This window comes from Thermobia domestica, chromosome 6 (assembly GCF_964235325.1).
Source record: "Thermobia domestica chromosome 6, izTheDome1.hap1.1, whole genome shotgun sequence".
Classification (NCBI taxonomy): Eukaryota; Metazoa; Arthropoda; class Insecta; order Zygentoma; family Lepismatidae; genus Thermobia; species Thermobia domestica.
In genome coordinates this window covers 267004294-267028918 of record NC_137459.1, presented here as the reverse complement: position 1 = coordinate 267028918, position 24625 = coordinate 267004294, and the positions used below count along the sequence as shown (strand labels likewise).

The window sequence follows — 24625 nt, the reverse complement described above, 5'->3', positions numbered from 1 at the left end:
TAGGCTGTGACTGCTTTGTGGGAGAAGTCTTGAAAAGGCTTTGAGGAGCAAGGCTTACACGCTAGTAGCACAAGAAGCCTTTAACACGCTTTGGTCGGACGACTAGAGCTAGAATTTGCTGCTTTGTAGGCCAGTATCCTTTTCTGTTCAAGATGGCCTTCAATCAAAAAATTGGTAGCCATGATTTTTGGCTCAAACTTATGGGCAGCCTAAGATTATTCCTTGTGATGCAGGGAAAGGCTTTCGAATGAACACGCCCAGCTTTGTGGTTAGTGACCGCAGCTGACGGGGCCAAACTGGAGGCAGTGCGGCCCCCGATGCGGTAAGTTAAACGAACTTTAATATCTTGCAAGGCATACGTGAAATGCTGTTGTAGAATTTTTACAACCCTGAAGGGTGGATCACTTTGCTTGTTTGTCGATGAAGAACGCAGCTAGCTGCGCGAAAGAATGTGAACTGCAGGACACACGAACATCGACGTTTCGAACGTACATTGCGATCCAGTATCTCTTCTGGGTCACACCTGTCTGAGGGTCGGTATCTTTATCCTGGCGGTGGAGTTTTTCGGATGACCCCACGGCCTCTCGCTACTTCGGTAGTGATGCTGTGCAAGGGGCCTGGCAAGGGGTCTCGCGCAAGGCTTGACTTTCTTGTTGGTAACCTCTTGTGACCTTGGGTCCGGGGAATGGAAACTGTGTGTTCTTGGACTTCCGCGACAGCAGTTGTCTTAAATGAGCAGCAAAGGCTGGTGGTTTACATCCGCCTATTGAGGCAGTTTTTGTCTCGACGAAAGTTCCTGAGTGAATTGGGGAACTTGTTCCTTGGATTTTATCCTTGCCAAACCCCTTTCGATGGGAACGAGGCTGTCTTGTGTCCATGCAATTCTCTAGCCTGGGCCGGCGCAAGGCTGGCTGGCGAACAAGGTAATTGAGCCTCTGAGTTTTGTACACACGAGATTAATCTCTCTCGAAGCATTCAGGGCGAACGAGGGTTTTTGGTGTTAAATTTTCTAGCCTGAGCCGGCGAAAGACTGGCTGGTGAACAAGGTAATTGGGCCTCTGAGTCTTGGTATTCCAATTTGCCTCTATTCCTGGATGAGCTTCAGTTCAAGGTGCCCGGCAAGGGGTCGGGGGGTGACCCCTGACTTACCTTGCCGGTCTACATCTTGAAAATTGAAAAGTCCTGTTGTGCACGAGCTTTCAGGCGCGCTGTGTTTTTGGCGCTCGACCTCAGATTAGGTGAGATTACCCGCTTAATTTAAGCATATTAATAAACGGAGGAAAAGAAACTACCTAGGATTCCCTTAGTAACGGCGAGCGAACAGAGAAGAGCCCAGCACCAAATCTCGCAATTGTTGGCTGTTGAGAAATGTGTTGTTAGGTATGGTCGATTCTCCCGAGTTCTTGAGGCGTGTCTAAGTCTCCCTTGATTGGAGCCACTGCCCATAGAGGGTGCCAGGCCCGTGCGACCGTTTCAGTTCTCGAAAAGACCTCTCCTCAGAGCAACCAATAGTGGCTATCGGACTGAAGACGGATCAAAAACATCAGTATTAGCTGATGCTGATGATTTATTGGTCTTTGATGCGAGTCAGGCGGGATTGCAGAAGAAATTGGATATGATCGGGCAATACCTTACCAAATTGGATATGAAGCTTTCAATTGACAAATGCCACGCATTTGCAATAACTAACTCGAGGAAAACATGGCTGGTAAAAAAGTCGAAATACAATATGGTGAAAGTATAATTAGGAATATTGAAGTTGGGGAATCTTTTGAATACTTGGGCAGCGAGTACACAATAAAAGATGGTTTGGGTAATAAATTTACCCTAAGGAAGATTGAAGACGTTCTAAATAAGGTCGAATTGTTACGTTTGAAACCTCGACAAAAGGTTAACTTAATGTTTACATATATTCTTCCTAAGTTTTATTACTCGCTCATCAACGCTTTAGTTTCCTTAAATTTTCTACTCACCATAGACGCCATGATAAGAGCGAGAGTTAAGAAATGGTTACATTTAAATTATTCCGTCACTAACAGTTTGTTGTACGCTAGGAAGCGTGATGGCGGCTTGGGTCTGCCTAGAATTGTAAACATTATTTCTCTTGCTCTACTGAAATTAGGCAATAAATGGAAAGAGAGCCAGGACTCTGTAATAAAATGTCTCTATAAATGAGACAGGATAGCAATCTTGTTAAAAAGAAGAGCGCAAGCCTTAAACATAAAATGGCCTGTGCTCAATAATAAGCTAAAACAGATGAAAATGGACTTAAAAAAAAGAGTTAACCATTTGGAAGGATCTAGGCTTTCAAGGAAAAGATATTCAATATTTTGAAAATAATAAAATCTCTAATGAGATTTTGTTTGATGACCGGTTGATCTCGGACTCAAGATTTATTGATTTTCTCAAGTTGAGATCTAATACGTATGGATCCAAAGTAGCTCTTGCACAGGCAAAGGCAAATATTAATGTTTTGTGTAGAAGCTGTCGAGTTAAAAACGAAACTTTACCGCACATAATATGTGAATGCACCAGTAATAAGTCCAATATAATAAAGAGAGACAATGAAATTATTGAAAAAATAAGGCAGGAGCTAGAATTTAAAGATTATAACATAAGCCAGGAACCTGAAATAAGAACTGACAACGAGATTTTTAAACCAGATCTTATAGTTGTTAAAGATAAGCAAGGGCTATTATTGATATTACTGTTCGTTTTGAACAAGACAATTTTGAAACTATTGCTATTGAAGAAAAATGCCGAAATATAGTATAATTAAAAATCATGTAAAAGAAAGACTTAATGTAGATAGAGTTAAGGTTGTTCCTTTTGTAGTAGGTGCTAGAGGAGCAATATTAAAATAATCTAAAAAAAACAGTAAGAGAAACTTGGATTTGATAACATAAATAAGTTTAAAACAATAAGTCTGATTGCTATTTGTAGTCGCCTCGAGATTGCTAATGCTCATATGGACTATGATGAATCTGGTTTGTTTGTTGTAGTCTGTTCAAGACTTTAGTAAATTATGGTATAGAAGTAGGAAGTATGTAAAATTCTTTCGGTTCAATGTGTATTTTAAATTAAATTGCTTCCTGAAAATTAATTATATTTCATGTATCTGCTTATTGTAATGAGATATTTCTATAGAATTGTGAAAGTTCTGATATTTTTGTATTTTAAGGTACATTTTTAATTAATTTATTATTGTTTTTATTTAATGGTTTTTATTTTGACGAAGGACTACTGATATATTCCGACTTAATGCTTGCATTGTAAACACAAGTTAATGTATTTATTAATTATTAGACTCAAATTATTGAGATACTTAATTCTAAAATTTGTAATATTTACTTTTATGGAATTTATTGTATTTGAGTGTACTTGACCCCAATCAGAGAATGCCAATAAAGGCTGTTCTAGCAAAATGCCTCGACACCTAATTAGTGACGCGCATGAATGGATTAACGAGATTCCCACTGTCCCTATCTACTATCTAGCGAAACCACAGCCAAGGGAACGGGCTTGGAAAAATTAGCGGGGAAAGAGGACCCTGTTGAGCTTGACTCTAGTCTGATACTCTAAGGAGATATGAGAGGTGTACCAAAAGTGGGAGACTCTTTACGGGGTCGCCGGTGAAATACCATGACTTTCATCGTTTCCTTACTCGGTGCGGCGGAGCGCGTGCGTTGTTCTTCGTGTTCGGCGTACGGTATTCTTGAAGCAAATCTGGCAAGTTTTTCTTCTCGCACGATCCGATCCGAGGACACTATCAGGCTGGGAGTTTGACTGAGGCGGTTCATCTGTCAAAGAATAACGCAGGTGTCCTAAGGCCAGCTCAAGGGAATGCTCGCGTAGAGAAAAAGGGCAAAAGCTGGCTTGATCCCGATGTTCAGTAAGCATAGGGACTGCGGAAGCACGGCCTATCGATCCTTTTGGCTTGGAGAGTTTCCAGCAAGAGGTGTCAGAAAAGTTACCACAGGGATAACTGGCTAGTGGCGGCCAAGCTTTCATAGCGACGTCGGTTTCTGATCCTTCGATGTCGGCTCTTTCTATCATTGCGAAGCAGAACTCGCCAAGCGTTGAATTGTTCACCCACTAATAGGGAACGTGAGCTGGGTTTAGACCGTCGTGAGACAGGTTAATTTTACCCTACTCATGCGCGATCGTTGGCATAGTAATCCTGCTCAGTATGAGAGGAACCGCAGGTTCGGACAATTGGTTCATACACTCGGTCGAGCAGCCGGTGGTGTGATGCAACCATCCGTTGGATTATACCTGAACGCATCTAAGGTAGAATCCGACCTAGGCAAAGCAACGGTATCTGGCGTCCCTCATTTGAAAGTGTATTTATTACGTGAAGCGTAGGGTTAGGCTCGTCCTACTTTACATGACCCATGGTTTGCGGCAGATGTATTGTAAGGACGATATTGATCCTTAGAATCTCTTTCGTGAGTTACATCAAGGAGTTGTTCAAGGTAGGGAGGTGGAATCCTCTGTAAACGACTTAGATACCTGGCGGTGTATTGTGAACGGTAGAGCAGTTGCCACGCTGCGATCTGTTGAGACTTAGACCTTGCTTGGGGGATTCGACTTGTCGGTTGGACGAGACCTCCGAGGTATCTACGTCACCTCAGGTGGTGTACTTTTTATTTTTTCGCTAATAATTGCCGACATTGTGCTCATAATTGCCAACTTTTACTTTGCTTTTTTCGCACTCGCTCATAATTGCCGACCTTTACTTTACTTTCTTCGCACTCGGTCACACTTGCCCATCTTTACTTGACTTTTTTCTCCGTATATAAAAGGGTTAGTAAGGGATCCATATCCCCCGCTCCGGCCGCTTTTTAGTGCCATTCGGTGGCTCATTACTCACACGCGCACGTGTCTGACTCGTCTCTGACCCGCACATTTTGCGGGTAAGCGGTCTTACAGGAGAGGGAAGAACCTCGCAGCAAGTGTGGGCGAGATCTTTAAAGGGAACCTACTCTATACAGGGGCGACCTCTTCTGTCAATTCTCTACCCCAGTTCGTACTGCCTCCGTGACACCAGATACCACAGTAGCCACAGCTCTTTTATTTGACGGCAACAAAGTCATCCATCAGCGACATGGCTTACCATCTCGTTCTCTTTAAATTTAAGCGTGAACGGACAGGTTTAAATGACGGTAACTGCGCCCTCCATCACCGCCACAATTTACCGTATGCTTTCATTTGTTGAATTTTATTTGTTTGCAGTTATGTGGTGATTTCTTTTTCTTAATTTGGCTGTTTTCGCTCACAGTTGTGTACTTTCCAGACGATGTGTATATATCCCCTCTTGAGAGTACAACAAGTATCTTATCACACTTTTATGTTCTTTTTTAAATTTAATTTTTCCATTTGGAATCTTCCATATGCTCATAATTGCCTACTTTTTTCCATTTGCTTATAATTGCCGAATTTACCTTTTTCCACTGGCTCACACTTGCCGATCTTTAATTCTTTTCACATACATAAAATTGTTAGCAAGGGGAACATGGGTCTCATGATAGGCCGGGGTTTCTGTATATGACCGGAACTAAGCCATCCATCACGGATATGGTTTACCTTCTCGCTCCCGTTAAATTTAAGCGTGGATGGACTTGTGTCCATGACGGTTACTGCGCCCTCCATCACCGCCACAATTTACTGTATGCTTTTCTTTGTTGAACTTCATTAGCTTACACTTATGTGGTGATTTCGTTTTAAATTTGGTTTGTTTTAGCTCACAGTTCTGTGCTTTCTATCGACTCAAATTTCCAGACGATGTGTGTATCTTCGTATCTTCTCTTGAGAGTACAACAAAGTGTCTTATCACAACGATTTCTTTTTAATTTTTACCACATATTTTTAAGTATGATAATGGTTTACCGTCAAATGGGGTGAATAGAAACATGGGGGTGAATAGAAACAAAACTCCCAGATTAGTTTTGGATTTATCTGGACGATAAATTAATCAAGAAAACTGAAATTTCTTAACATAGTCTTATACGGCTAAAGTGTCCAGGGCAGAGACAAAATGTTTTACTGAGTTGGGAACACTGAGGTAGACGGCAGTAGCATTAATGTGTTACTGAAATCTTACACGGTATTTTAGCGCTTCTCAAACTTTCTTGGTAAGTATGACATTTTCATATTTGTTGCATTTGAACATATGCCTATTTTGTAGTTTGTTGTTTCATTTACTGACGTTCATAGTAAAAGTTTTCCTTTTGTAAATTATTTTTAATCAAAATTTAAATTTACTGGGTTATTGTTATGATTTTTAATTAGTGGGGTGAATAGAAACACTTCTTGGGAAATTCTTGAAATTCCTCAAGGAGTGGAAAATTCTTGAGGAGCAGAAAAAAGGACCTGATAGGAATGTATCAACCATCTCTAAGAACAAATTTCCAAGTCTTCTGAAAAAAAAAGTGTGAAACTGAAGGAGGAAAATATCAGGGCTGGATTTGAAAAGTGTGGAATTTTTCCCCTTTGTCGAGACAAAATACTGAGGATGTTTCCAAAAAAAGACAATGAACGAGAAGAAACAGAACAGCAAAAGTCATAGACTGTAAACCGTTCCCTTATGGATCTTCTCAGGAGTATGAGAGAAGATGAAAAAATTAAATAAGGGAAGAAGAGAGTACGAATAGATGTTTCTGGTAAGAGTTTTGGTTTGTTTTCTGAAAATGATACATTTTCATCAAATCACAACGAAACTCAACCTACCTTTGTATTGTCGGAAGAGGAGAAAGACAACACTCCAGAAGACAACATTCCAGACGATCACGAACTAGATGATGGTTTTCTAAAGCTGGTGATTTTGCTGTGGTAAAATGAGAAGCTAAAACTCGATGAGACTATTCAGCACCCAAGTGCGAAAATGGGAACATGATGCATATGTGGGAGTGTTTTATAAGAGAGCACATAAACAATGAAATTTTAAGAACGAAACTGTTGGGTTTTATTAGGAGTTCGTCAGCACGCTTTAAGTATATGATAACTTTCGGGCCCCTTCGTGGCTAAGCGGTTAGCGTACGCGCCTTTGGCGTGGGAGACCCGGGTTCGATTCCCGGCGGGAGCTCATGTAGTTCTGATTCTACGTTAATCAGTAGGTCCACGTCTCATATAGCCTCGCTGCTGAACGGGACGTAAACCTCAAAATCAACTCAACTCATGATAAGTTTCCCTGGTGATTTCAGTGGTTTAAATCTTATTCAAATATCATCAAAACTATATGGTCGTTTATACCTATATTGTGCATTGTATTGTTTTATAAGTTTGTAACTTGTGTAATACTGGTCTTATTGAACTAATATCTTGCATGTATCAAATAAATAGTTCGTTTCAACAAATACGCTGTTTCTTTTTTACCTTTCCAATAGTATAAAAGAAACAACAATGAAAATAAAGTAATTGTTTCTATTCACCCCATGGGTAGGGGTGAATAGAAACATTAAGAAAAATCAAGGTGAAGAAAAGTGGAATTGATAAATTAATATGACGTTTACTGAAATTCATTAGCATATTAAGACCTTTCTTTTGGAATAATCTGATACGCGAAATCTTTAACATTACCAGACTTATATTCTCATATAGCCAAAAATGTGTTTCTATTCACCCCATTTGACGGTATTTAATTTGAACTTCACAGCCCTGTATTTCAATTTGGAATTTTTACCACTTCTGCATTCATTTGCTGTGTTCTTCCCTTAGAAGTATTTAATTTTTATTGAATTATTTATTTATTTAATCTCGTTGAGAAAAATTCGTGTTAACAGATATAAATTCTTGTTTCACTAGCGAGGTGTCACACGCCAACACCGCGTTTTATCGGATTTCTGCCGCTCCTTCCCATATACTTTGCTGTTGCTATAGTGTGCACGAAGTCCCATGAAATTTTAAGGATATATGTAGGGATATGGGTTGGGACTCTCTTAACAGAGTTCGTAGGAGACGGACGTTTTTTTGTGCTGCTCCGGTCTTGTGTTGGTGTTAGTGCTTCAAACTCGAAAATCTGCTTTTCTGATACAGTTTTGGCTGTTCAGTTATAAATTAAAATATTAGTAGTTTTTTTCTAAGGATGTTTGAGATATAAATGGATTTCGGCAGAAAAGAAATTAACTTAAAATGAGCCATTATTTGAACTGTTGTTACCTCGGAGGTGAAATTGAATGAATTCCAGTTAATATGGAGTGTGCTTGGGTGGATTATCTATTGTTCCACTCTCGTTGAAACTTAAACTTAATTGTGCTTGCTTTTACTTCATTGATGTCAGAGATATTAATGGATTTGGACAAAAATGTGAATTAAAGCAGCCATCTTGCTCATTACAGCAGTGATCAAAGTGTTTGAGTTGTGTATAAATATTATTTAACTATAGTATATCAATAAATTTAAATATGGTTATTTTAACTTAAAGGATGATTGTGATATAAACGGATTCTGACTCAAAGTACTGTCAATTTAAAACTAGCTATTTTGATCAATATGAATGTATGAATAGCTAAAACACGTGTTTCATTTAAATTATTAGTGTTTTTTAATAATTATTATTATCTTTGTATAAAAAGTTTGCCGTGTGCCTATTCTCTCAAAAAATATAGGTGTTAATTTTACCAAATCGTTGCTATTTGATCTCTGCAATTTGGGATTGGATTCCTTAGATAACCAAAGATTTTAAGTGCCTGGAATGTGGCTCTGTTCTCGCGCATGTGTAATGGCTGACCCTAGTCTTCTTCATGAAATTAAATATGGGTAATGACGTCAAAGAGGAGTTGCCAAGTATAATAAGTGTAGATAATTTTCCCTGGTACTAATCACAAGTTAGTATTCTTTTCATCAAACGTTAGAACAATGGTAATTAAAGGTAAGCCGTCTTGTATAAGGTGTATAAATCCAATGGCGAATGACCGAGTTTGTAGATCCAACGGCGTGGAACGGAGCGACTAAAGGAGCTTAGTGTGTTCATATAATTTAATTAGACAACGCAAGACGGTACATGGCACCAAAGTAGTTAGCGATGTACAAATTCGACGGCGTACTCAGACACGTCTGAATCTCTATATATTTGAATTTTTAAAATATAATATAAACACACGATAACAATTTAAAAAAAGGAATAAAATAAAGCTAAAAACAATAATAATATAATACTTTTTATCTGTATGTTTTGTATAAAATTCTGTCTGATATCGAGTCAACTGTAACTGATTGCGTTAACTCTTATTACGTTTCCCTGTTGTACTGGTAAAATTATAGTGGCATATATAGTAGAAAACTATTATTAATAAATAAATTTTAATTTGGGTTGTGTGTAATTAAAAAGGGCCATATAAAATTTGGGTTTTAAAAGTTATTTCCCTGTGTGAATAGCGGACATAGAAAAATTTTAAAAATAGATCAACTATAAAATCTCATGTTTTGATATAGTATGTAGAGAAACCGAAATTTTTTTGGTATTAAAAATGTAATTTAATTTTTAGCAATTGAAACTGTGTTTGATTATATTATACTAATAATAGAAAAATTGCCATATTGGAAAAACTATTAAATCTCGTTTTTTGGAAATTAAGTTAATTAAAACTGATTGTTTCACAACTAAAAAAATGTAATATAAAAATTGGGGCCTAAAACTTTTTTATTGGTATTATATCTATAATAAAAAAATTGCAATATTAGAATAATTATTAAATCTCGTTTTAGGAAATTTAGTTATTTAAAATCTATAGTTCCTACAAAGAAAGGTAATATAAAACTTTAGGCCTTAAACGTGAATTCTTTCATTTATATCTACTGTGTAGAAATTTTAATGAAAGGTAGAAAGTTAACTCTCAGTAAGTACTGGTATTAGACGCAATTTTTTAGCTTTTTTAATACGGAGGTTCTTCTTGTGTGTTTTTTTTGTTGTTGTTGTTTAACTAAGTTGTTTCATTGTCTTCATTTTTTTAGTATTTTTTCTAACGTTTTAATATGTTTGGGTAATTGCTCGTTTTTCTTTTTTTAGGTTTCTCTTTAAAGGCTATTTAAGCTCTGTATTTGACTATTGTTAAGTTGCTTGTCTCCGTATTGTCAAGTTATTACGTTAAAATGTCAGATAAAATTGAAATAAGTTTCCCCCCTAACAAGGATGAATTGAGTTGCCCCAGTCATAAGAGGGAACTATTCTGGGATTTAAAAAAATATTATTGTACATTTAGAAGAAAAGCATAATAATGCATTTGTATTTATATGCAGAAAATGTGAAAAAGAATTTACTAAATATCATAATATATGTTGTCATGTTCCAAAATGTCCAGGTCACAAGATTGAGGAAGCCGAGTTTGTTTGTAGATACTGTGAAAGAAGATTTATGAGTGTTCATGGAAGAGGCACTCATATGAGGATGGAGCATCCAGAAGAAAGAAACGAGGAGAAATTAAGGAACTGAATAAAAAAAGAAATGGAAGTGATCTTGGTGCAGGACACAAGTATACAAATGAAGAGATTGACGTTTTTATAGAGATAAAAATAAAGAAAAAGAAAATTTAAACTTGATTTTGGCGGAGTGATTTAATAGGACGTTGAGTGAAATTAGAGATAAAAAGAAACATTTGATAAGAATTGGAAGAATAAATGCTCCAGGACCTAAGAAAGAAGAGCCCTTTTATAGAGGAAAAAAAAAGTGCTTGCTTTGATGATGACTTAGATGTTAAGGAAATTGATGATAGAAAGAGTTTAAGATCTTTGAGAAGGAAACCAAATCCAACGAAAAAAAGCATTTAGAAGTAATTAGTAACAAAGTAACGAAAGGTAAGGAAGATGGAAAGACCTATCTCGATGGAAAATTGGAAGATGGGGAAACATAGGAATATAAAGAAAAAGGAGACTATGATAAGGATGGAAAAAGATAGACAGAAGAGAAGATAAAGACGACCGATATGGAGGAGGAAGGGATGAGGGGATGACGGAGAAGTTGGAATATAAGGAAGAGCAAGAAAAGATGGGGAAAAATGACGAATTTCTAATTAATCATATGATTGAAGTGGATGTTATTGGTAATTTTGTAACTAATGGGCGTAGTTCCTTAATAAGGAATGAGGTTGATCCCAATGAAATTGATGAAGAGAGTACCAATCAACCGGTTTTTGAGGACAATGAATGGGAGACTTCCATGGTATGGAATATGAGTGAGATTTTTACTCAAAACTAAACCCTACGTTTGGCACATATGAGAAAGTAGTACTAACTATGGTCAGTATTTCAGTGAAGTTGTAAGTGCGAAGCTCCTAGGGGTTTAAGAGATACAGCTGCCAGAACATCACATGGAAGAACAGAATAGTCTTCATACAGTTAGAGGTAAAACCTCTGGAAGACCTCTTGTAACGACAAAAGGTGAATAACAAATACATGGGTACATATTAGGACTAGGGGGAATCATATAGTAAGGGTATACCTGACGGTGGCCATCTTGAAATCTGCCATTTTGAATTAAGTTTAAGTTTTTAAAATAGGAATAGGGTCATGTGATACATGATTTAAGGCGCAAATTTAATCAGAAGAACAATGGTGACGTTAATTTTGATTTACGCGCAATTGGTAAAAAAGTTACAGGGAAATTAAATATTTTGCAGCATATGTATTAGTCCTTTGCCCCACCTTGTAAATTTTGTGTTAATGATAATAATTATATAAAAAGCAGGTGGATAAATATTAGGTCTATGGTAAGAGTTGCCTTGATGGCTGCCATGTTCAAATCCGCCATTTTGAATCAGACAAAAGTTTTAAACAAAACGCATAACATTGACACCTTATTAATAGCAAATTTTACCATAAATCCAACGGTATAACCAGTTTTGCTTTATCATTAACCAGCATTTGTTATCACATAGACAAGTTGCTAATTTTTTTTAAAAAAATGACCACAGTGGAATTGTCATATTTGAACTTGGGTCTTTCTTCCAGAAAAGTCCTTAATTAGTACATCAATATGTAGTTCAGAAAAGAGCGCATGACTTGCACAAATGTTCTGCTCACAGTGAGCACACCTGACAAAGGCAATCGAGTTACACTTGACACATTTCTCGTTAACAATTCCGTCAAAGCAATAGCAGTAATTATTATCATTAACACAAAATTTACAAGGTGGGGTACAGGACTAATACATATGCTGCAAAATATTTAATTTACCTGTAACTTTTTACCAATTGCGCATCCCTAATTGTACAAAAGTAAAAAGAATACTGGTATGTTTGCCTTAGGGGTTGATATCTCAAAAGTTGTTGATAAAATTCCGCATAGGACTATTATCGAAGCGATGAAAGGAAGAGATTGTCCTGAAGCAATTCTTAGGTTGATTCAGGATATGTATAATGATATTTACACCACAATCAGATGACTAAATGACATTATTCTAGCAATAAGAAGAGGAATTAAGCAAGGGATCCCCTGAGCCCCCTGCTATTCAACTTAGTGATTGATGATCTAATTGAGAATATAGAAGCTCAACGGAATGGACTAACTGTGGACGAAGAAGTTTCAATACTAGCCTATGCCGACGACATTGTAGTTTTTGATAAGTCCGAAAAGGGTTTACAAAAAAAAAATCGATATAATTTTACAATACTTTGGGAATTTAGGTATGAGTATCTCAAAAGAAAAATGTTATGCGTTTGGCATTAATATAATCAGGAAATCATGGGTTTGTGTTCCAGCAGAGTTATGTATTGAAAGCACTAAAGTTAGAAATTTAACTTTAAACGAAAAATTCAGGTATCTAGGGTGTGTTTATACTGTAAATGATGGCCTGAATAATGAATATCAGATAAAGGAAATTGAATTAGTACTTTGTAGAATTCAGAACTTATGCCTAAAACCAAGACAAAAAATAAATTTGATTTATATATACATCCTACCTAAATTCTTTTACAGCTTCATTAATGGTATTGTATCTTTATTTTTTTCTTAATATTGGATCAAATGTTAAGAAATCTAGTTAAAAAGGTGTTGCATTTGAATCATTGTCTTACTGATCCTTTAATATATAGTAGAAAACGTGATGGAGGGAAAGGGCTCCCTAGGATGACAAATACTATTTCGATGGCTATTTTGAAGAACGGATACAAATGGCGTAATAATAGTGACAACATAGTTCAAAAGCTCTATATTCAAAACAGGGTGAATGAACTAATTAAACGGAGAGCTCAGGCCTTAAATCTTAACTGGCCTTTATCAGTAAAAAAAAAGACATCTTGTAAGATATTTTTTTAAAAAAGTTTGAAAAGTGGAAAGAACAGCCCTTTCAGGGAAAGGGAAAATGGAAACGGAAAAGGGGTTGGGGAGGGTGCCTCGACAACAAAGGTCTTTTGCACCCGTCACTGGTCGTAAAAGAAACAGTCATACAAACGACGAAAACACAGACGATTCACTGACTGTGGTGAAAGTCATATATTAAAACCTCCACTCGCCAGCACTAAAAGGAAGATGGTACACAGATCGGAGGTCTGAAGCATTGGAACACAGAAGAAAGTCAAAGCGCCGGCAAAACATGCAAATGCCGCAAAAACTGGAACAGCTTCAACACAGTGGCTTCATCATCGCCGGGAACAGTAGCGAGGTCAGCTGGCAGTCCAAAAAAAGTCTGCCAGCAGCAAGAGGCACACATTCCACTAAGAGGTGACGAATACTCAGGGGCTGACCACAATGACGACACACAGGCGGAGGTGTACGTTGCAGAAGATGTGCATGATTGATTGATTGATTGAAAGAGTTTATATGGGCGCGTCGACAGCAAGGTCTTTTGCACCCGTCACTGACAGTAAAATGAAGTACCCAACAACAAAAGAGCATTGTATCACATACAAAATTAAGTAAAAACAAAGTCTGGAGAAAGTAAAAGGAGTTCGGTCATTTATGAATTAAAATGTCATAGCATTCAAGAAATGTGCAAACTCGATACACGAACACAAGGACGGGTTAGTACACAACAGCATGTTAATCTTCTCTGCCGGGGCAGCTCGGCAATAGGTGCACACACGTGGGGCAGCCCATAATTAGTAATGTAGATGACAGTGCAGTAAAGAAGATAAAAGCAAGGAAAAGCTATGACAAGCATAAACACCATGAAAAAAACACAAACGGGAGATAAAAGCAGAAATAAATTAATTAAAAGACATGTGAGAAATGCACTCACAAATCACGCAAGACGTGCAAAAGCTGCAAGTACGTGAAAACTTGCTGGATCATCTGGACATCGTCTCCAAGCAAGGTAGACAGATCAGCAGGTAAGCCAAGGCGGGCTTGCTCAGGAGCAAGAAGAACACATTCCACAAGAAGGTGGCGGATGGTCAGGAATGCACCACACTGGGTGCAGGAAGGCGGGTTCTGACGACGTAACAGGTAGCCATGGGACAGATGGCTGTGCCCGATACGTAATCGTGCCAATCGTCGTTCTTCCAGTCTTGAAGGACGAGAACTCGTGGCCCAAACACCAAGTCGCGGCTTGACAGCATGCAATTTATTCTGAAGTTGCTCATCCCAGTTTGTCTGCCAGCGCTGAAGGAGAAGACGGTTGATTACAGGGCGAATATCAGAGCTGGGAAGCGGTGATGGATACTTAGGTCCTGTAAGGGCAGCTTCTTTGGCAACACGGTCAGCACGCTCGTTCCCTGGAATACCAGCATGGCCAGGCACCCAACAAAATTGGACATCGCAACCTGCAAGTCGTAAAGAATGGCAAGAGAGTAGAATTTGCTGAACTATATGGTGCACAGTTGACACATCCGTGAGACTATGTAAAGCGCTGCTGGATTGATTGATTGATTGAAATTGTTTGGGTGGGCGCGTCGACAACGGGGTCTTTTGTAACCTTCTTTGACTGGAACAAAATAAAAGCAACCAAGAAGAAAAAAATAGTAGTGCCGAAATAATAAAATAAAAGAGGTATCTGGAGCATGCTAAAATGGCAGGACTTTGATGAAGTAAAATGTCATAGCATTTAGAAAATGTGCAAACTCAATACACAAAGACTAGGACTGGTTAGTACACAATGACAGGTTAATCTTCTCTGCCGGGGCAGCTCGGCAATAGGTGAACACACGTAGGGCAGCCCATAATTAGTATGGAATATAACAGTGCAGTAATAGAATAAAAGCAAGGAAATGCTATGACAAGCATAAAATCATGAAAGCTAAGAAATAGTAGATAAAATCAGAAATAAATTAATTAAAAGGAAACGTGAGAAATTCACTCACAGAGCATTCAGAACATTCTGATTCTGCAAATAATTGAACATTTTCTGGAGCATGGATTCATCATCTCCAAGCAGGATTGCCATATCGCCTGGTAATCCAAGTCGAGCTCGCTCAGAAGCAAGAGGCACACATTCCACTAAGAGGTGACGAATACTCAGGGGCTGACCACAATGACGACACACAGTCGGAGGCGTACGTCGCAGAAGATGTGCATGGGTAAGATGACTATGTCCAATACGAAGACGTGCCAAAATCCGCTCTTCCAGGCGAGATGATCGGGAGCTCGTCGACCAGACTCCAAGGTGGGGCTTCACTGCATGCAACTTATTGTGAATCTGCTCATCCCAGTGTGTCTGCCAGCGGTGAAGAAGAAGACGATCGATCACAGGACGAAGATCAGAGCTGGGAAGCGGTGACGGAGACTCAAGTCCTGTAAGGGCAGCTTCTCTGGCAACACGGTCAGCACGCTCGTTCCCTGGAATACCAACATGGCCAGGCACCCAACAAAATTGGACATCGCAACCTGCAAGTCGTAAGGAACTGCAAGAGAGTAGAATTTGCTGAACTATAGGGTGCACACTTGACACATCCGTGAGACTATGTAAAGCGCTTCTGGAGTCAGAGCACACGAGAACATGTCGGAGATTGCGTCGACGAATATAATGCAGAGTCTCCAGGATAGCAACCAATTCAGCAGTGAACACAGTGGAAGTAGGATGGAGCTTCAAGCCAGCGCTATGATCATCCGTGACGAAGGCACAACCAACAGAATCTTCATGCTTCGAACCAGCCGTGTAGAAGACAGCGTAGGTACGGTAGGCATCCAGAAAAGAGAAGAACTCCTGACAAAATTGTTGATTGCTGGTAACAGACTTCTTAAATTGGGTGAGATGAAAGCTGACAACTGGTGGAAGAACTGTCCATGGAGGAATGGGCAGGAGGCCCAATCGATAGACGGCAGGGACATCGAGTCCAAGAGAAGCCCCAAGGTCTATAGCACGAATGCCAAAAGGCCGGGTAGCAGTAGGTCGTGCTTGATATCTGTCTTAGCGAGCACCAGCCTCAAGGGCAAAGGCCGAAGGATGGTCAGGTCAGATGGATGTAATAGCGCAGGAGCAGGCAGTCCCGACGGTGGGAAAGAGATGGTTCATGAGCTTCGACATAGAGACTAGGAATAGGGCTAGTTCGGAAAGCTCCAAGCGCCAAACGAAGGCCAAGATGATGTACAGAATCCAGATGACGTAGGATGGAAGGTCGAGCAGAACCATATGCAACACAGCCATAATCCAATTGGGAGCGGATGAGGCTACGATATAGACGCAACATCACCACACGGTCAGCACCCCACAAAAGATGGGACACCAAACGTAGTAAGTTCATGGAGCGGAGACAGCGGTACTTCAGGTCTCGAACGTGAACAGCCCAGGTAAGTCGTCGGTCAAACTCCAAGCCCAGAAAACGAACATGATCCACATAGGACAATCGAGAACAGCCAAGGAACAGCTCAGGATCATAGGCACAGTGACGAAGGCGACAAAAATGTACGCAGTGTGTTTTGGTGAGAGAAAAGCTGAAACCAGTAGTGGTAGACCATCGGTGAAGGCGGTTGAGCGCTAACTGCAACTGGCGAGTAACTGTACGTAGATCACGTGAGCGACAGTAGATAGTAAAGTCATCCACATAAAGCAACCCATGAACAGAAGGGGAGAGCTGCGACATCACACTGTTCACTGCAACAGCAAACAAAGTGACACTCAACACACTACCCTGTGGAACGCCATTCTCTTGTGGAAACGGAGCAGAGAGAGTAGCTCCAAGCTTGACTCTAAAAGAACGTTGTTGGAGAAAATTCTGGATGAAGAGAGCCAAGTGGCCACGTAAGCCCCAGAGATGGAGTTGTCTCAAAATGCCATATCGCCAAGCGGTGTCATAGGCCTTTTCAAGGTCAAAGAATATGGCTATCAGATGTTCTTGATGACGAAATGCATCCTGAATAGCACTTTCAAGATGATCAATAGTGGAACGGAAGCGCCGAAAGCCACACTGAAAATTGGAAATGAGGCCATGGTGTTCAAGAAACCAGACTAAGCGGGTATTGATCATCTTCTCCAAAAGTTTACACAGACAGCTAGTCAAGGCGATCGGGCGGTAGCTTCCACTGGACGTGGCAGGTTTAGCAGGTTTCAAAACAGGAATAATGTATGCTTCACGCCAGGCATCGGAGAAGGAGTCTGCAAGCCAGATGCGATTGTACAGGTCAAGAAGATGTTGCTTGCCATCATCAGGCAGGTGCCGTGCATAGCATAACAGATGCCATCAGGACCAGGTGCCGTGTCCTTCGTAGAATCCAAAACAGCAGCAAGTTCAGCAGTAGTAAAAGGCAGATTATAAGCTTCAGCGGTTGCAGAGCGGAACTGAAGTGGCGTACGTTCGGTGCGTTGTTTGTAAGTGAGGAATCCAGCTGAGTGGTTAGTAGAACTGGATACATCCGCAAAATGACGACCTAATGCAGCAGCAATTCTGTCCTGATCAGTGACCATTACACCATCGATAATAAGGGATGGAACCGCAACGGAGGAAACATGCCCCTGTAAACGACGAATTTGCGACCAGACCGCTGTCATGGAGCTGCCAGCAGTAAGAGAAGAAACATAAGTGCGCCAGCTATGACGCTTAGCCTGCTTAATCAGATAGCGGGCTCGAGCACGAAGAAGTCGAAATTGAGCCAAATTATCAGCTGTAGGAGCACGATGAAAAGTACGTAGTGCTCGACGTCGGGCCAGAATAGCGTCACGAATCTCTTCTGACCACCAAGGAACTGTGCGTTTACACCGGGAACCAGCATAGATAGGAATAGAGTCGTGTGCAGCTGCCAGGATACTCTGCTGAAAGGCCTCACAATGACCATCAACAGTAAAACGTGGGTCTAAAGTGAAATGAAAAGTGGCGGAAAAATGATCCCAGTCTGCTCGACGGAGATTGTAGGCAGTGAACGGAGCAGAATGGATGAGCGGAAGACCATGCACAAGAATAGGAAAGTGGTCACTGCCACAGAGATCATCATGCACGCGCCAAGTAAGATGGGCACCAAGTTGAGGACTGCAAATGGAGAGGTCCAAAGGAGAGTAGGTACCAGTAGCAGTAGTAAAATGTGTAGGACTGCCATCATTGAGGAGCAATGAGTTAGTGTTGTCAAGGAAAGTGGAAAACTCTTGACCTCGTGGCTCAGTACGAGGAGAGCCCCACAGTGCATGGTACGAGTTAAAGTCACCCACAAACAGAAATGGGGATGGAAGCTGTCGAGCAATCTGTTCAAGATCAACAGCAGTAAAGGTGTCATGACGCGTAAGGTAGATACAACAAAAAGTAACAGGTTGTCTTAAGAAGACACGAACAGCTATAAGCTGGAAAGCACTATTCACATGGATGAGAGCAGAATGGTAAGCATCAGAGACCCCAATTGCTACACCACCTGCTGCACGACCTGCAGTAAGCTGATCATGACGATATACAGTGTAACCAGAGAGAACTGAGTTGCTAGTAGAGGTAAAATGCGTTTCCTGAAGACAGAATATGGTAGGATGAAACAATGTCAATAACTGCTTAAATTCCTCGTAGTGTGTGGAATAGCCATTTAAATTCCATTGAAGAAGGGACATGTTCACTAAGCATCGAGAACAAGAAGCGAGGTACTGCTCTTGCCCTTTCCACGGCCTTCCACAAGGGTAAAATCATCGAGCTCCTCCTCCACCATATCATCCATAAGAGACTCGTCATCACTAGGTGGACTACGTGACGTATGCTTCTGTTTCTTCGCCCCAGGTGGGCTAGAAGACCGGGTGCGTGAAGATTTCTTCGATTCCTTGGTAGAAGAAGCAGTGGAAGAGGGAGAGACAGCTTTGGAAGCTTGAGCCTGGAGCTGTTTTTTTCGTTGCTTGTTAGTGAGGGGTTTGGTAGGAGGCTGGCTGTTTGACTGCTTCAAAAACTGAGTTATGGAGGGAGTAGGAGCAGACGAGATAGAGCCAGCTGCCGGAGCGGCAGGAGGCTGAGAAGCAGGAATGGGCTTAACAATTCGTGGTGGCGAACGATCTGTCAATGGAAGCTTAGGCTGCGAAGCAGATGATCGGTGCTTCGTGCGAGATAGTCCTGGGTTCAAAGAAGTAGTGGTACGGGACGCCTTGGAAGAGACTGACGCACTGGGAACCTCAACGTCAGTTTGGGTAGCAGAATTGACTGTCTGGGTACCTTGGGATCTGCTGGTCTTTAGAAGCGAAGAGAAACTGGTGCCGAAGTTGACTTTTGGCTGTAGTCTTCGTTTAGCCTCAGCAGCGGAGATCTTCTCGATTACCATCAATTCACGGATCTTCTTCTCAGCCAGAAAAGTAGGACAGTCACGTGACCAAGCTGGGTGGTCACCTTTACAATTAGTGCACTTCGATGGGGCCACACATGGGGCCGGACCATGAGCTGCAGAACTACAATTGCCACAGATGGCAGAGGCATGGCAAGAAGGGGCTGAGTGGCCAAAATGTTGGCAGTTAAAGCACCGTAAGGGTAATGGTATGTACGGTCGGACCTTCAAACGGTGGTAGGCAACGTTCAAATGCTTTGGAAGGTCAGGTATAGCGAAAGTTATGATGTAAGAATCTGTGGGCTGTACTGTACCATTTCTCTTTGTACTAACACGATGGACGTCTATCACATGGCTATCCTTAAGTTCAGCACATATTTCCGCCTCTGGTAACTCTCTCAAATCAAAGCAAGTGATGACTCCTTTGCTAGTGTTTAGTTGTCGATGAGGCTCAACCAAAATAGCAACAGGTCCTAACTGCGTACTAGCGAGGAGTAATTTTGACTGTTTGTCTGTGGTCGTCTGAACAAGGAGCGTCCCATTCCGTAATTTGCGTATATGGCCAGGAGGAAACGTTCCTGTGGCAATGTGATGAATTTGACGATGTACTAGGAACGGTGACAATTTGCTTAATGCTCCAGCGGTTTCTGTTGATCTATCCTTAATATTTAAATATCTTGGTGCAAGACCAAGCTGTTCCTCTCTTTCTCTGCCTGGGTGGGTAGTTGATGCGTATCCATAACTAAATGAAGCCCAAAATCCTCTCAGCTTCCCCGTCATGGTTCGAAGCGGCCAACGAGGCTGGCAGGTCCTACCTGCATGACCCTTGTTAGCAAGCTAAGCTGTGACACCAAGTCAAAATGACAAGGAGGCAGAGCCACTTGCACCGCCGACTGATGGGTACTTTTGAGAGGACGCACGTCCCACCGTGTAAGGGGAGGAACCAATGGTTCATTGGAGATTCCCGCACCGCAGACTCCCAGCATTCCCTTTCAGGGCATCACTCCTTCCGGTCCTGCTGGGTGCGCATGTGCTGCACTCCTCCGTCCCACGGCCCCGGGTCCAGCGTCATCCAAGAAAATCCAAAAGCAAAACCAGTCCATTGCAAGGTTGTCTTCTAAAAGAGCAGTCCACATCCGAGGCTTATATTGGTAACTATGCTCGATCGCAGGTTTTAAATGCCGGGTGATCGGCCCGGCACAACCCCCAACCTGGAGCACCAGTGGCTGATTGCAGTTCCGAAGAACTGGGCGATGGGAGCGCCACATCCCGACGCCGGGAAACTGACAAGGAGCCGGGGCCACTTGAAACACCGACTGATGGGTACTTTCGAGAAGAACCACGTCCCACCGTGTTTGGGGAAGAGATCAGTGATTCTTCGGAGATCCCTGCGCTGCATACTCCCAGCTTTCCCTTTCCGGGCATCACTCCATCTGGTCCGGCTGGGTGCAAACACGTTTCACTCCTCGGTCCCACGATCCCGGGTCCAGCGTCGTCCAATAGTAACCAAAGCTCAAATCCATATCCATGCAGGGGTCAAGTCAGAAGATCCGTCCGGCTTCATCCGAGGCATTTTTGGTTTCTGCAGCGATCGGTATTTTTACAGATTGGGTGATCGGCCCAACCCAACCCCCAACCTGGAGGACCAGTGGCTGATTGCATTTCCGAAGAACTGGGCGATGGGGGCGCTACATCCCGACGCCGGATTGTCCTTGGAGACGGCGAACCTTAGACCACACTTCGGAGATGGTGCTCTGCACAGAAAGAGATAAGACATACACACGCCAGCTGCGGCGTTTAGCCTGCTTGTTCAAATACCGTGCTCGAGCACCGTGGCGGCGAAACTCAGCTAACTTGACTTCACTAGGGGCTCGTCGAAATGCACGCAAGGATCGTCGGCGGGCACGGATAGCTTGGCTAATTTCTGCAGACCACCAAGGAACAACACGACGACGAGGAAGACCATGATGGACAGGAATAGCTGCATCAGCTGCCATCTGGATGCTGCAGTGAAGAGCTGCACAGTATGTATCTACAGACCACCTAGGATCCGGTGTAAAATCAAAGGCCGCAGCAAAGCGTGTCCAGTCAGCCTGACGCAGGTTGTAGCGAGACGACGGTCCCGGTAGAGGGAGCTGTAGTCCAGTAATTACAATGGGAAAGTGGTCGCTGCTACAGAGATCCGGGTGTACGCGCCATTTCAGTTGAGCTCCTAAGGCTGGGCTACACAAAGACAGGTCAATATGTGAAAAAGTCCCTGTGGCAGCGGAAAAGTGTGTTGGGCAGCCATCATTCAGAAAAATCAAAGGCTGGTTCGTGATGAAAGTGGACAGTGCTCGGCCACGAGGGTCGGTCCGGATAGATCCCCACAAGACATTGTAGGCGTTGAAATCGCCAACCAGAATGACAGGCGCTGGAAGCTGGCTGTAGAGGTTGTCCAGATCAGCGGCAGTGAAGGCCGTGGAACGCAAGAGATAGACACAGCAGATGGTAACAGGCTGCGGAAGAAACACTCGTGTTGCAACCGCCTCAAGAGTCGTAGTCAAATGGAGCAGTGTTGAATAATAGAGCCCAGAGACACCAATGGCAACACCGCCAGCAGCACGACCGTCAGTCATCTTATTCTGGCGATGGACAGTATAGCCACGAAGAAGACAGTTGGTGGTGGATGTGAAATGAGTTTCTTGTAAACAGAAGATAATCGGATCCAAAAGCGAGAGAAGCTGTCGAAATTCTTCGTGGTGAGTGGAAAAGCCGTTGAGCTTCCATTGAAGCAGGGCCATGATTTAAACAGAATCGACAACAAGAAATTTGCCACTGCCTTTCTTACGGCGTCGCGGAGTCACCTCGTGAAAAGCTTCACAGGCGTCTTCTTCCACACCATCCATTGAAGAGCCATCATCAGCAGAGGGACTGCAAGATGGTTTAGGTTTCTTCGAGTTAGGAGAACTAACAGGGCTAACGAACCGCTTTCGAAGAGCCGGTAGAAACAGTCGTTAATTGAGAACCTTTCTTCTTGTCCTTCGGGGGTGTAGAAGTAGCAGTTGGTGTAGTTTTTAGAAATTTCTCTCGGCGAGAGCGAGGTGAGGTAGGCACTGCAGCAAAGGCAGGCGACGGAGAAGGCCGCGAACGAGTCATGGTACCCGTAGACTTGCTTGTACTAGATGGTTGAGATGCTTCACAAGTACAGCCAGCGGCATAAGCAGCAGCAAAGGTGGTCTGGGTGCTTGCAGTACAGGTTTGGGTGCCAGTCGTGGTCAAGGATACTCGGGAAGCATAACTGCCACCAGCAGGCAGCTTGGGCAGCACGCGGCGGCGAGCCTCACCAGCAGAGATCTTCTCAGTGACTATCAGTTCTTTAATCGCTTTCTTCTCGGTAAACTTTGGGCAATCCCGGGACCAAGTAGGATGGGCACCATTACAATTGACGCATTTAGAAGATGCGTTGCACTTGTCAGATCCATGGGAAGGTTCACTACAGTTACCACAAGTGGCGGATCCATTACAAGTGGGGGCGGAATGACCAAAGCGTTGACACTTAAAACATTTCAATGGCAACGGTATATATGGTCGAATCTTCAGTTGTAGGTAGCCAACACGCAGAGTAGGCGGCAATGTAGGTAGATCGAAGGTCAAAATGTAAGAATGAGTGGCTACCAGTTGCCCATCCCGTTTCACAGATATACGATGCACGTCTATAACATTTGAGGCGCGTAGCTCTTCCAGGATGTCCTCCACCGGCACATCGTGCAAATCTCTGCAGGTAATCACGCCTTTACTAACATTCAATTGGCGGTGGGGTTGAACAACAACAGGCACTGATCCAAGCTGCTGACACTTCAAAAGAAGAGTAGACTGCTTATCAGTAGTGGTGTTTATTAACAAGGTACCATTACGTAGTTTCTTGATGTGGCCATCCGGGAAAGTACCCCTGGCAATATGGCAAATCTGTTTATAAATGACGAACGGCGATAACTTGTGTAGAGAACCAGCTGTCGCGTCTGACTTATCTGCAATGATTAATATCTGGGTACTGTGTTCACTTTGCTTTGCTGAGTATTTTCTGAAGAAGGTGTTTGATGCAGATCCATAGGTATAGTAAACCCAAAGTCTTCTAAACTTCCCCGTCATCGTTCGAGGCGTCCAACGAGATGGGCAGGTCCTACCTGCTCCACCCTTGTCAACAACCTGAGCTGTGACTCCAAGTCAAACTGACAAGGAGCCAGGGCCACTTGAAACACCGGCTGATGGGTACTTTCGAGAAGACCCACGTCCCACCGTGTTTGGGGAAGAGATTGATTGATTGAAAGTGTTTGGATGGGCGCGTCGACAACGGGGTCTTTTGCACCCTTCTTTGACAGGAACAAAATAAAAGCAATCAGGAAAAAAAATTGTAGTGCAGAATCAATAAAATAAAAGAGGTATCTGGAGCATGCTAAAGTGGCAGGACGTTGATGAAGTAAAATGTCATAGCATTTAGAAAAGGTGCAAACTCAATACACAAAGACTAGGACTGGTTAGTACACAATGACAGGTTAATCTTCTCTGCCGGGGCAGCTCGGCAATAGGTGAACACACGTAGGGCAGCCCATAATTAGTATGGAATATAACAGTGCAGTAATAGAATACAACAAGGAAATGCTATGACAAGCATAAAATCATGAAAGCTAAGAAATAGTAGATAAAATCAGAAATAAATTAATTAAAAGGAAAAGTGAGAAATGCACTCACAGAGCATTCAGAACATTTTGATTCTGCAAATAATTGAACATTTTCTGGATCATGGATTCATCATCTCCAAGCAAGATTGCCATATCGGCTGGTAATCCAAGTCGAGCTCGCTCAGGAGCAAGAGGCACACATTCCACTAAGAGGTGACGAATACTCAGGGGCTGACCACAATGACGACACACAGTCGGAGGCGTACGTCGCAGAAGATGGGCATGGGTAAGATTACTATGTCCAATACGAAGGCGTGCCAAAGTCCGCTCTTCCAGGCGAGATGATCGGGAGCTCGTCGACCAGACTCCAAGGTGGGGCTTCA

At 42.2% G+C, this 24625-nt stretch overlaps 1 non-coding gene and 1 pseudogene across 1 annotated transcript; both read left to right on the top strand.

Annotated features, from left to right (window-relative positions):
* Positions 1-385: 385 nt before the first annotated feature.
* On the top strand, positions 386-537 carry LOC145688752 (5.8S ribosomal RNA). The gene has a single exon (XR_014131983.1). It is a non-coding gene; the product is annotated as a 5.8S ribosomal RNA (ribosomal RNA).
* A 687-nt stretch (positions 538-1224) lies between these two features.
* Positions 1225-4590, top strand: LOC145688705 (large subunit ribosomal RNA; annotated as a pseudogene).
* Positions 4591-24625: the final 20035 nt, after the last annotated feature.